This window comes from Lissotriton helveticus, chromosome 1_1, assembly GCF_964261635.1.
Source record: "Lissotriton helveticus chromosome 1_1, aLisHel1.1, whole genome shotgun sequence".
Lineage (NCBI taxonomy): Eukaryota > Metazoa > Chordata > Amphibia > Caudata > Salamandridae > Lissotriton > Lissotriton helveticus.
In genome coordinates this window covers 5,366,140-5,379,863 of record NC_136057.1, presented here as the reverse complement: position 1 = coordinate 5,379,863, position 13,724 = coordinate 5,366,140, and the positions used below count along the sequence as shown (strand labels likewise).

Genomic DNA, 13,724 nt, shown 5'->3' with positions numbered 1-13,724 from the left:
GATCCAGTCAGCGTAGCGATGCCATAGTCAATTCTGGAGAGTACCAGAGCCTGATTGGCCTGTTTCAGGTCTTTCGGGGGGAGGAAGGGTTTCAGTTTGTAGAGGAGTTTCAGGTTCAGGAAAGCACTTTTGGCAGTTTTTGAGATGTAAATACTAAAAATAAATACTAAAACTTGATATTGTATTTGTAAAATTTTGTTTTGAAATAATACAACTTTAATCTTGAAAAATTTAATTTTGTTAATTTTTAAAATTTATTTTTGTTCAAAATTTTGTTATTATGACACATTAACACATTTTTACATATTACTACCCACTCTTATCCATCATAATGCAAATTACCCACTAATAAAAGATTCACACACAAATTTTTTATTAAATAATCATTTTACAGATTTTATTTCACATTTAAATTTCGCTTTTAATTTTTTTTAAATTTAACAACAATTTCTCTTTTTCGAAAACATTCACACACATTATTATTATTTACTACCCAACCTTAGCATCTATATAACATACAACACACTATTAAAATATAACACACTTAACTTCATATAAATTTAAATAGAAATGTAATTTCTATTTTAAAATTTCAAATTTCAAATTTCAAATTTTATATTGCGATTTTTTATATAAATAAACACTCTAAATAAAGATTCACACATTTAATTTAATGTTAAAATATATTATATTATTTTCAATTTGTAAATTTCGATTTTCAAAATTCGAAATTGTATTTTAATTTAAAATTTATAAAAATTAAATTAACAACATTTAAATTACTACCCACCCTTTTCCCCTATATAACCAACAACCCGCTACTAAATCTTTTACATACTTCATTAAAATATTAAATGTTTAATATTTAAAAATTCTATTTTCTAATGTAAATATTATTTTTCTATTTTTTTTTACAATTCTAAAATATTATTTACCCAACTTTTTTAAATTACTACCCACCCTTATCCCCTATAAAACCAATAACCCGCTCCTAAAGAATTTACTAATATTTTATATTTTTTAATAACATTTTTTCGATTATTAATGACAATAGACATAAAATTACAAAAAAATTAAATTAAAACATACATTTTTCAACATTTATACAACACATCTAATTATAATAGCGGTATTATCTGCAACGATATTTCTCTCAACTATATTCTATACAACGATATTTTTATTTGTCGATATTTATGTTATTCTACAAAATCGATATTTATAACCACGATATTTTTTTGACGATATTTTACAAAGTCGATATATTCTTACCTCGATATTTATGCTAGTCGATATTATCCCGTCGATATTCCTGCTGTATACCGATTGATCAACAGATTGACTTGATTACCACTGTCTTCACGTTGCTTAAGGTCAATCATACTACGTTGGCGACAAAGGTGAAGGTTAATAGTGAAACACTGGCAGAAATCATACTACAGCACAAGGAGCAAGCATCACAAATACAGACATTGCAACGACAAGTAACAGGCGTCGTAGGTAGAGTTGAAGATGCGCTAGGCAGAGCTTGGCGGAACAACGTCCGCATCATAGGTCTACTGGAGCGCAGTGAAGGCCCAGGTGCCGCCACATTCCTGGAACAGTGGTTCTGAGAACATGTAGCACCTGAACTTCTTTGTGTAGAACGGGCACATAGAATACCTACTGGGAGACCTAAAGTGAGCTCCCCAAAGAGTCCGCTGATAGTCAGAATTATAAATTACAGAGACAGGGATGTATTGCTTCAAAAGGCAAGAGAGCGGCCCCACATTCAAACAAAAACTATCAAGTTTTGTTATACCCGGACTACACCCGCCTGGCCCAGCGTCGATGATCCTCATTTCGGGCAGTCAAAAAGAAACTGCAGGATATGAACCTCAAGTATGTGCTATTTCCTGCCCGATTGAAATTATACATGATCGGAAAACGTACTTTTTTGACAGCAATGAAGATGTAGAGGAGTGGATAGAGGTCTTGGACCCAACCTTATTGCCCGAAACTACCCCTCGAGGTCAACTAAATAATCCCACTCGAACGCAATGACGACGATCGCGTTGCAATGTGAAGACCTCCAACTTCACATCGGCCCACAGCCGCACCCATGAACAGATGCAGAAAAGCAAAGATGAAGCCCTTCCTACAGCGACCACATTCTGGGAAGTTACCCTGCGTTCTGATTATTCAGATGAAAGCACTGTACGCTCTGACTCAAATGACAGCCTCGCTTTGTTCCCTACCATGATGCAGCAGACTGCAGATGATCGACTGGGCGGTTGAACACTGGAAGCTACTGCCCTCCCTCCACATGTAGCTTTAGAACAGGAGCGGTGATGGCAGGCACACACTCTTATGGACATGTATATCCTTTTTCTGTGATTAAGATGGCAATGTAATGTTTCTTAAATTAGTACCGGGCTCTGTTGAGCCATTATCGGTAGATACTACACCATGTCAGGCAAAATCAATGAACCCCCTAATGCGCATGCACTAGTTCAATGTAGCAAAATGTTTCTTTTGTATTAATGGTTTGGCCTGGAATAGTTCACCGGCTGAGCCCTGTACCAGAAGTTCACTGGAGGTTACTGAGTTCTAACACACAACAGATGTCATGTCCTACATTGTAGTCCCCTGCCCGTACCCTGGGCACTCATGCTATTTACTAGGGGTGGGCAGAATTTGCGGATTTGCCTTCCACAAAATTCTGCAAAACTGCAAGAAATCTCTGCGAATACATGGAATTTCGTGTGCTTACGGAGATTTTGCTGCGCCCGTAGAGGTTTAATTTTTGTGACAGGAGCATCGTGCCAGAATGATTCCTGCCCTGATATTTATCAAAGAAGAGGCCACCGCTTTGTGCCATACCTCTACTCAACTGGAGTACTTTCTACTGGCTAATCTGTAAATGCTACTTCGTTGGGTAAATGTATAGTACTTTTCCTACACTACAGTTGCGCAAAGGACCAGAAAGAGTTGTTGCCAGTGACCATATGTGTCTATAACTTCGGAATTTTTCTAAGCTCCATTTTTTTGTTACTTTTCATTGTTGTCATTCACATGAACTCTTTTTAACAGTTATTACATTTTTAAACACTGTGTTTGTTTAAATTAAATTTAAACAAAAAACTGTATACTAATGTGATATATATGTGTAAATCTGTGCTTTTATGGTTTTTTGTTTGCTGATTTGACAACTGAAAAAAGCTAATTTTTGATTGGATTTGTATTGGGAAATCTTTATGCTCAAAACTTTGACCAGAATAAATACTTCATGTGTTTAAATACGATCTTAGCAGGTTGGGAGGCATTCCCGTAGATTATAGGCAGTGACTGTAATGCAGTAATGACTACTGAACTGGATCGCTCACATCCCCCCTCCGCGGCGCAGGAACCATTAAACAGGCGGGAGGCTCTTTGCAATTAGGTGGACGGATGGGCGTTATGTGATGTGTGGCGCCTGAAAAAATTAACTCACAAGGAGTACTCCTTCTACTCTCCAGTCCAACAATTACATACAAGAATTGATTGAATTCTGTGCACCCTTTCCATAGCCATGCAAGTGTCACACGTCACATACTTAGCAAAAATGTTTTCAAGCCATAACCAATTTGAAATTCGCAATACTTGGGGTAGTGTCCCCACCCCAGTCCCCAGATGGAGGCTATGGCCACCATTAAAAGAAGATGCTGTGTTCCTCTCTAACCTGCCTGCTGCAATTACAAACTACTTTTCTGAGAATGGCAATACCACATCCTCGATCTTAGTAGAATGGGATGCGCTCAATGCAGTAATTCGGGGAACTGCGATCTGTGCCACAGTGGGTGTGAGACAAGAAGTACATACACATTTTAAATCATTAGTGGATGACTTGGGTGGGTTAGAGCAGGAAGCAGCGAGGGATCCCGTGAAACACGCTCCTCTACAAGAGGCGCACATTCAGCATGCTGAGCTGCTGGAGACCCTCAGAGTTATTGATTATAGAGAGTTTGCCAAATCAAAGCATACAGATCAGGGACACTCTTGACAAGAATGTTAAGGGAGGACCCCATTTTTGCTGTGCCCGGAGGAGATACTATTTATACTCAACAGGGTATCAATGATTCCTTCTGTAGATACTATACATGGAGAAGTGTGGCTCACTGGTTAGAGGAGGTAGATCCTGAAGCAGAGGTCAGACCCGGGACCAGGGTTCAATTCCCGACGCGGCAGGGTCTTGAGCCCAAATATCCACGGACTCGATAATTCTCGTTTCGGTACCTACTCGAATCTCGGGTTCACACGCTGCTGCTCTGGGCATCAGCTTGCTTAATCTCCACTACGGCCCCCCCGCGGCGGGATGCCTGGCTTTCATCTTGGGGATGCCCAGTACGGGTATCTCACAGGGAAAAAGCCAGGACGGGTTCCCAAGGCAAGCGCCGAGATGCCTACGGTTAATCGAGCGCTATATAAGAACGCATAATAATAATAATAATAATAATAATGCCATACTATACGGCAAGCCAGCCCCACTAGACAATACACTAATAGATCCATTTTTGGTGGACCTACCCTATCCCCAGATCCCTGCAGGAGCACAAGACAGTTTAGCAGGCCCCATCACAAGAGCTGAAATAAAGACCAATATCATTGGACGCTCCACGTAATAAGAAACCAGGACTGGACGGCCTACCAGCAGAGTTCTTCAATACTTACTCCGAAATCATAATCCCATAATTAGAAGCCCTTTACAGCAGCTCACTGGAATTAGGCCACCTCTCTTACACTGCCATGCAAGCTCTAGTAGTTACACTTCCCAAGCCAGGGAGGGACATCACAGATATCACAGGGTATCGTCCACTCTCACTTCTGGCAACTGAATACAAAATACAAAGTAAAATACTGGCTAACAGGCTACTCCCCTATTTAAATAAATGAATACACAAAGATCAATGTGGATTCATACCTGCACGCAGCACGTCCCTAAACCTCAGGAGACTCCACCACATAATGGCAACCAATCCAGACCATTTTGCAAATCCAGGCTGCATAGCACTCGATCTTCGACAAGTGTTTGACACACTCTCATGGGATTATATGTTTTAGGCTGTTGTGTGTTTTGGGTTACCCCCGGGATACATTCGCTGGCTATGGCTATTAAACAAAGCCCCCACGGCTGGAGCCCGGACAGGTGGCCATATATTGAGTGTGTACCCAATATACAAAGGCATACGCCAGGGATGTCCCCTATCCCCATTGTTGTTTGTATTAGTGCTGGAGCCACTGTTGCTCCGGCTGCATCAAGAAGCTAATCACATTGGGATACCATCGGGCAACTCAATACATTTGATATCTGCATATGCAGATGATATAATTGTCTACGCGCAAGACCTCCTGGCCGAATTAGACCCTACACCTAGAATGTTTGCATCATTTGAATACATATCTGGCCTTGCTATAAACAACTCAAAATCAAATGCCTTATTTTTTCAAAACCTCACACGCCCTGAAATAATCAACTTTGGTCTGCATCGACTGCCAGTGGCGCAAACCATTTTCAAATATTAAGGCATCCACATATACCGATCCCACGCAGATATGTTGGAGGGTAATCTCAATAGGGCAATACGGAGATTACGCTTGAAAATCGCTTTCTGGACCTTGCTCCCACTCTCGACAATGGGTTGTGTGGCAGTGTCAAAGATGGTCGTCCTCCCTCTGTAGTGTAGTTCCTATATTCCCAATAGCATCTGCGCATTGGAATAACAAATCCTGTAGATTAGATGTAGGACTGAGGTCGACAAGGTCTCTACCAAATCTATTAGACTTATTTGTGTGTGCCAGCTAGCTCAGAGGTCACTAGAAACTTTCTCAAATTCACAAGAAGGGATAAGTTTCTGACAACCGCATAAACATGACAACTTTGTTTCCCAAGAATAAGAAATCAATCTCTAGAGTCGCGGAAACAATAGATAGCTATTTTACTCAGTCAATCGTGCATGCTTCGTTTCACCAGAGGTGCTGAGAAAATAGAGAGACGGGCGTTTTCAATAAAAAAGTATTTATTGAACAGTCTTCTTTCTTAAGCATAAGAAATGTACTGCTACAATCGTTATACTGGTTATAAAGTACAAGGCATATAATACGATAAGTATTATAGAGTAGTACTGTAAAAGCATGATATGGTTTCTAAGCCATAAATTGCCTAAAATACATACAATGATAAAATTATTACTAAAGGTACTCAACTGGTGCTTCTAAAATACGCCCACCCCGGTGTACCTAAGTCTAGTACAAGGGAAGAAGTAAGTGAGGAGTAGCTTAAGTTTAGTATTTCTCTGCCAAGAGTCTGTCCAAGAATTCTCTAAGGGTCTAATCAGCTCCGTACCTCCGTACCTTGGTTTAGAATGAAGGAGGTCTTGTATCTCTCTCTCAGGACTCGATTTCCCAGCAACTCGCAAGGGTAGCCTGGAAACACTGGAGCGGGATTTCTCGGCAGGAGAAAAGACAGCGCGTCAGCTGGAGGGTCGGCTCCTTCGGCACTTGCGGCTGCAGGGCGTCAGGCAAGTACTCAGTCGATCTGCTCCAAACCACCATTTGTTTGTCTGGGCAAATGTAGGCATATTTATACTTTGAAGGTGCCGAGTTTGATGTATGATTGGACTTAATAACGTCATGAAAGACTCAATTCTTCCATGATTTCCTAGATAAATTAGTATTCAGGCAAGGGGAAGTCCCTAGCTGCTGAAGGCAGGTTTCTCTAAGAAATCGTTGTTGATTCTTGAAACTTAGTGGAATTAGCCATGCCGTATTTGGGCTGCATATGCTCAGTCTAAATATGGAAATGATTTCTATGCCTAAATAAGGATCGGATAATCTATACCTATATAAGGGCATGAATTGGGAAAATTTAAACTAGGGTCCTAGATTCATTTACAACACCCACTCCACGATTTTAAGTTCAATAAAACTAAACGTATAAGCACGGACCCTATCTAAAGCTAGTGTTTACAATCCCACCCAAAATACAAAATACAATTTGCATTTGAAAAGGCTTGTTTACATGAAACTAGTATAATTTGTATGAAAAATACAGTTATCAACAGATATAAAGCATGGTATGAGAGCATACATTCTAGCATGAAACATAAAATTACATTCATGAAATGTCTCAAGTTTTACAGAAAAGAAATCAAGACTATCCCATAGTATTATATTTAAACCATTTTGTTATGATGATTTAGGCCAAATATTGTCATTGGGAAATTTTTCAAAAGAAATCTTGTTCTCTAAGAATAGTTCTACTTTAAGCAGATTACTCTGTGCCAAAAGTTCTACTTTGGAAAAAGTTCAAATTGGTAGATGGGTTGTTTTGAAAAATGAAGGCCGAATTACAGAGTTCAGGGAACGCTGTGTGCATGAATCAAAAGTTATTCTCTGAGTCAGGAGAAAATATCAGATCGTCTAGGCTGGGAAAGAAACCGTCGACCATAGTAGGTGAAAGTGGAACCACTTCAGTTAGCAGGTCAAATGTGCATAGGTGAGGATCACTGCCATCAGCGTTTGATGCGTTAGCAATGTCCGCAGCAGGTGGTACTTGTGTGCCTGTAGTTTCTCGTATCTCACCCTCAGTTAGACTTGCCGGTGAGACCTCAATGAATGCCGTCATCAGAATGGGCAGCCGTTGCGGGCAACATGATGCATGAGTCGTTACCGGACCTAGCAAAGCGTCAACATCCAATGGCAGGACTGATGGTAGTGTAAGACAAATGTCCAACATGCATTCCTCTCCGCAAAGCAGGCATCGCGGAACAGGTAAGATCCAATCTTGCCAGATTGGTCTGAACGATAGAAACCAAGTTGTGTTCAGATCTCTTAAATGAGCCAAGCCAAGAATCTGTGAAATTCTCTCACGATACCTCATGGCAAGGAGGCATTGTTCCATGGTAGTCTGGGTGTCGCCGGTGACCGGACTTGCCATATCGGGGCAAAAGGAATAAAAATAGGATTCCTGCTACAAGTCCCAGGATGAGAGGCAGGCCACCGAACACAGAGTGCAAGAAATTTGGAAAAATGCCGAGGACTGCTGTAATGGTGTTAACAGACCCGAAAAAAATCGTCTTAAATGCATGTGTGATGCCACTGGTATCAGACATATTTAAGATTTGACTTAACATTTCTGCAAAATGTACTGGGCAGTTTGTTGATAATAATGCATGTATCTCTGCAGAAGTCCTTGCAACTTGCAGATCATATGTTTCTCTAGACGAGGTCAGTGGCACCGTTTTTTGCAAAAGAATGACTTTCATTCTGCTTAAAGTATCAATTTGTATAGAAGAGATGTTCAGTGAAGGCCATAATGCCGTCCCCCTGTCTGACTTTCTCTTTGGATACAATAATTTACTTGCATACAACAGGTGACACTGGATGACACGCTAACGAGATACGTTTTTCCTGGCAACATGCCACAACAGCTGTGGTCTTTGAGCATAACGTAGCTGCCATTGGATAGCTTCCTGAAAATTGGTTCTATCACTGTGGAGGGTGAACCGTGCAGGTGGCATGAGAGATTATTTGCAGAACACTCTCAGGCTCCGTGTAAATTAATACCTTGGCACAAAAGTGTACCACTTAGTGAGTTTTTACAATTTTTACCACTAAGGAATACCTCCTTTCCCCCATTCCAACATTTGTGTGTGTAAGGTAAAGTCCAGGTTGACTTAATGTATACTTTACCCAACCTTTCATACAGGCCCGCTGGTATATGCTATAGACAATACTGAAATTGGAAAATCGTCACTGGTATCGTGATGGCGCCACGTATTATCCATTCACTGACAGGCTTCTCAGAAACTGTCAATGGTAATGTTTCCAGTTTTTCAGTGCTCAGTACCGTATAGGCTTCTCCTTTTTGTGACAAAGAGATTTGTTTATCTGTAAGGTTAAACACAGTAAACAATGACGTGGTATTAATTAAACACCATGGCACGTAGCCTGAACGGAGATTTTACAACGTCCAACCTAGCTGCATTATAGAACGTAATTGAGACTGGCCATGTTGGAACATTAGCAAGTCTTGCTCTATTATGTCAATTGCAGATAATACGATGCTGTCCAAGGAATAAATTCTGGAGGTCAGAGTCCTTAACCCATTGTCCACTACAGAGAGAGCTTTCTCTAAATGAATACCATCAATTTCTCGTATTCTTTCTCCAGTTTCCATTAGAGTTATTTTCCAAGCTTCGTTGTACGCAGCGTATATACCGGCGTATATGAAACTTTTTTGCAGTGGTTTGCGAGGCCCCATTAAGAAATCTCGCAAATCAATGCCTTCTTTAAGTAAAGATAAGTGTTGTTTGATTTCTGGAAGTGTAGATTTCTGTAGCCACTCAAGGCATAGCTTTCCTACACTGTAAGTAGTAACTATCCCTGAATGTTGTCTCTGGGAGTATCTTGTATCTGGCCTATTCACTGTGAACCCTTGTGTTTTGTTCAGGAATCTATCTTGACAGTTATTCGTGTCCTTGGGCCAGATTAACCATTTTTTCCAATCAGGATTAGTTCTGTTTTGTTTTAAAATATGGGGTACGTCTACCTCCTCTTCTGTAGTATCATCACTGTCAGATGTGGGCTTAGGTATAGATGGTTTGTTTAAATCTTTTATCTTAGCCAGGCCAAGACAAGAAGTTTGTTGAACAGTGTGATTTAAAAACCTTATTTGTTCTGGTATAATGCAGGCTCTGAACAGGGCTTCTAAACCTTGCAGCTGCCAGTTTTTTGTGCCTCAGACAGTTTTTATCTCAATGTTGTCTTTCCAAAAGTCAAAACCTAATGTAGACAGCTGAGCATAAAAGTTTGCAGAATAAATTTGTTTAGTATTGGTCAGCATTGTTTTCATTCCTGTCTTATTTATATATTTGAAATACTACGTTTCTGGATTTGTAACATTAAACCCTGAGAAGTACGGAAACTTTTCATAAAATGTTTTTGAGCTGCCCTTTTTTGGCGTTGGACAATGTTCCCATTGATTGTAAGTAAAAACATTTCTAGGGCTTGCAGATTTATGTAAATAATGGTCACCATAATGATTAAAACAATACATTTGTTCATAATCTGATGAATCTTCTAGGTATTCATGTTCTGTACATTTAGCTGACATTCCTAAATCTGTCATCATGTTATTAACAGTTTCAAAATCCCAATCATCAGAAAATGTGCTGGGTGAGACAAAGTCACTCAAAGAAACCTTGAACTGGTGTAGAATCTTCAGCAGTTCAACCGGGCCATAGATGTCATAATCAGTTCTGTCCCATGCTATGCCACCAGATATAGGAACGACTGTGATGTTCAGTGATGACAGGTCTCTTTTTTCACGATGAGATGATTTGTGAGGTTTTAGGACCAAGTTGATTTTCTTACTTGCTGTGTCCATTGTACTATATTTTCCATCTATCATTCTTCCCAAACTTAACACCAGAATGAGCCAGAGCAGGAGGAAAAGTAAACCTAACACAATCCAAAATTCAACCCATTGTGAAACCAGATATGTTTTTTCAAGTTGATGAAAGAGTTCTGTTATTTTTTCTTTGAAATTTTTATTTGCTGGCTTATCTTCAGGTTCACTGGGATCCTCATAAAATGTATCAAAGTTGATGAAATAGCCAGAGGCAGTTCTGTCAATTGTTGGAATTGCATCGGGATTGTTATTAATCTTTGGAGTTGCTTCTTCCTTAGTCATATTTGTATAGTCAGAGGCTACATCATTGTAGACAGGTGTTTCTTGACAAACTGTTATTTAGGTCTCAAGAGGCACAAGTTCAATGGTTTTGTTGCATAGTCCTTCTTTTCTTACTACAGTCCACTTGGCCTACTACTTATTATTGGCCACATGATGTGGTTTGACCAGGTCGATGGACACGACTTGGTTCTCCTTTTTACCAGCAAGGGGCGGTAGTACTTCTGATCTTGTTCCGTTGATAGCTAAGACAGGTACTGCTTTCTGTAAGAAGGCCCAAATTCCTTCTTCACCGCGATCTTTTCCCTGACTACATCCCCAATCTTTGGAATCCAGACAGGTCTTGCTGGGACAGGTGGTTTTTCTTCAGTGGTTGTTGGCTTCTGTATCGTGTTACTCAGACTTCTTCTTGTTTCATTTAAGTCCTGTAAAACAGCCAAACGATCTTTGACATCAAAGGGTTTTTGATCCACCACTGAAGTTTGACAATCGAGGACTTCGATTAACATTCTAGTACCAAATAGTAATTCATATGGAGAGTAAGCATGGGCGGATTTTGCGGATCCACGATCCGCGGATTTTGCGGATTTGCGGATCGTGGATCCGCAAAATCCACGGATTTTGCGGATTTGCAGATTTGAGCTGATGAATGAGTCACTGAATTTGAGCTTCAACTAGTTCCAGCGACCATGTGTGTGTTACTATGCAATCGCGCCGAAGGGCGCAGGGGTCCCTTGAGTGAGCTGTCCATCATAGTGGGTAAATGGCGGGAAGAGGGTGCACACCGCTAGTGTGTGGGCGGGGCTTCCATGCCTCTTGTGTGTACAAAAGTTCAGAGATCGATCAGAGCAGCAGATGAAGAGACAGAAGCTCCTGGTCCCAGGAACAGCACGGGGATTGCGCTCGTGAAAGTCAAGGATGCAAAGGCCTCTATCCAGCATCACAGCTGACTTTCGGCGGTAGATTTGGGAAGAAGGCACACCTGCCCCGCCTCGACGACGCTCATGATTGTTTTTGGGCTGATGAATGAGTCACTGCATTTGAGCTTCAACTAGTTCCAGCGACCATGTGTGTGTTACTATGCAATCGTGCCAAAGGGCGCAGGGGTCCCTTGAGTGAGCTGTCCATCATCCTGCAACTGTTTTAGGATGGCGCCGGCAAGCTGCCAGAAACATCCTAAAATAGTTACTAAATTAGCTTCATCAGGAAGCACTAATAGATAAAATAAAGCAGTCTATTAGTGCTTCCTGTTGTAGCTAACTTAGTAACTATTTTAGGATGGCGATGGCAGTTTGCCGGCGCCATCCTAAAAAAGTTACAACAACTTCAAGCTTGAAGGCTTGAACTTTTGCCCCCCGGATCCGCAGCTCGCGGATTTGCGGTAAATTCGCGGGAGTTCGCGAATTTACTGAAAATCCGCAAAATCCGCGAGCGGAACGGATTTTGTGCTCATGCTTAATGGAGAGATTCCACCCAGAGAATTTCTTGGCAGATTGTTAAGACTACGTTGGACACTTATTAGATGTTTGACCCACCCATCACCCGAAGCTAATACCTTAGCTGTTATGGATTTCTTTATGTCACTTTTTTTCTTTCCACTACCGCAATACTCTCAGGATGGAAGGGACTAGAATACCGCAATGCAACGCCCAAGCTAGCCATGGCCTCTTTGTAAGCTCGAGAGCTAAACGCAGGACTCTGGTCAGAATGTAGCTTGCCGATTGAGTATGTGCCGATAAAGACTCGCAAATCCTTTATAACAGTTCGGGCGTCAGCCGAGCACTGCACCACATCCAAATAAATCTTGTCCTAGTAGTTGTGGGACCGCATTCGTCCATTATGACGTTTGCGTGTAGATAGTCTAATGCTGTCTAACAATGTCTGGTGTCTGAACTGGGCTGGCTACACTGTAGTCAGGTATCTGGTGGTGTTCAAAACTATGATATCCGTAACAGGTATCACAGTTGATTCCAAATTTGTAAACCTGGACACTCATCCCTGGCCACCAGTACACCTCTTCTAGTTCTATTAAAGATTCTAAGATCCCTCGATGTCTCAGAACCTCTCCCATATGTGCTTCATCTATCAAAGCAGCTCTCTGATTCCTGTTTGGAATTACTCTGTTCCCCACTCCAGGTATTCGAGCAAAAGGAACGGAGTTTTCATCAAGTATGTATGTATTACCAAGTGGATAGTTTAGAGGTAATACTGCATGGCTGCCTTCCATTGAGGCTTTCACTGCTAGTAACGTTTTACCGTCTATTACTCTTTTCGAGCAAGTGATTGTAGATATGGAAGCCGTTGTCACAGCTGCCTTCGCGGCTTCATCAGCCAATGAATTCCCTGCAATGATAACGCCATCACGCTGATGACTGAGTGTATGAATCACGTGAGTCTTTTGTAGTTCTTTTTGCAAAAGAACTACTTGTTCCCAAAGCGTTTTATACTTAATTGTGCCACCTTTTGTATTTCTGAAACCGTTTCGAACCCAGTTCTGCAAGCGCTCGTTGTAAGATTCCACACAGAAATACGAATTGCACACTATTAGTATGGGGAATTCGCGATCGGTACTTTCAAGAGCCATCTTGAAAGCCTATAGTTCAGCTCACTGAGCTGTACTGTCTCCGAGTGTTTGAGTTTTAGTGACCATAGGTCTAAATTTACCTTCGCGCCAGCGACCTTTTACAATCACGCACGCAGCACTATAGGCTTGTTTACTTGCAACTGCGGGCTGCGCTGATCCATCTGTATACAACACCCTCTAGAATATACATCCGTAATGTTCTAGAGGCAGAATCTCGGTCGGCAGAGGACATTTGTATTCGTATTGTAGGAATTCTTGTGTCTTTGAGCAGGGGTCAAAAACGTATTCAACGTCTGCTGCTGCAAGAGAATTAACCCATTGTATCTATCTTGGATGTAAAGCCTTTGCATTTGAAATGCTTGCTTTTGTCACTTCCTTTAAGGCAGGTACAGGTGTAACGTTCATTATGCGTTTACCCTGCTCTAGGGCTCT

The 13,724-nt window shown here is 41.0% G+C and overlaps 1 protein-coding gene across 7 annotated transcripts in view; it reads right to left on the bottom strand.

Moving 5' to 3' along the window:
• LOC144806278 (collagen alpha-1(XII) chain-like) overlaps nucleotides 1–13,724 on the bottom strand; it is a 655,546-nt gene that overhangs the window by 394,158 nt on the left and 247,664 nt on the right. For 2 of the 7 annotated variants that reach the window (XM_078673198.1, XM_078673438.1), the window contains exon 2: nucleotides 1,273–1,383. The exons of the other annotated variants lie outside the window; for them this stretch is intronic. The gene's annotated coding sequence lies outside the window, so the exon portion shown is untranslated. The remainder of the gene's footprint in view (nucleotides 1–1,272; nucleotides 1,384–13,724) is intronic. 7 annotated transcript variants of the gene reach the window in all.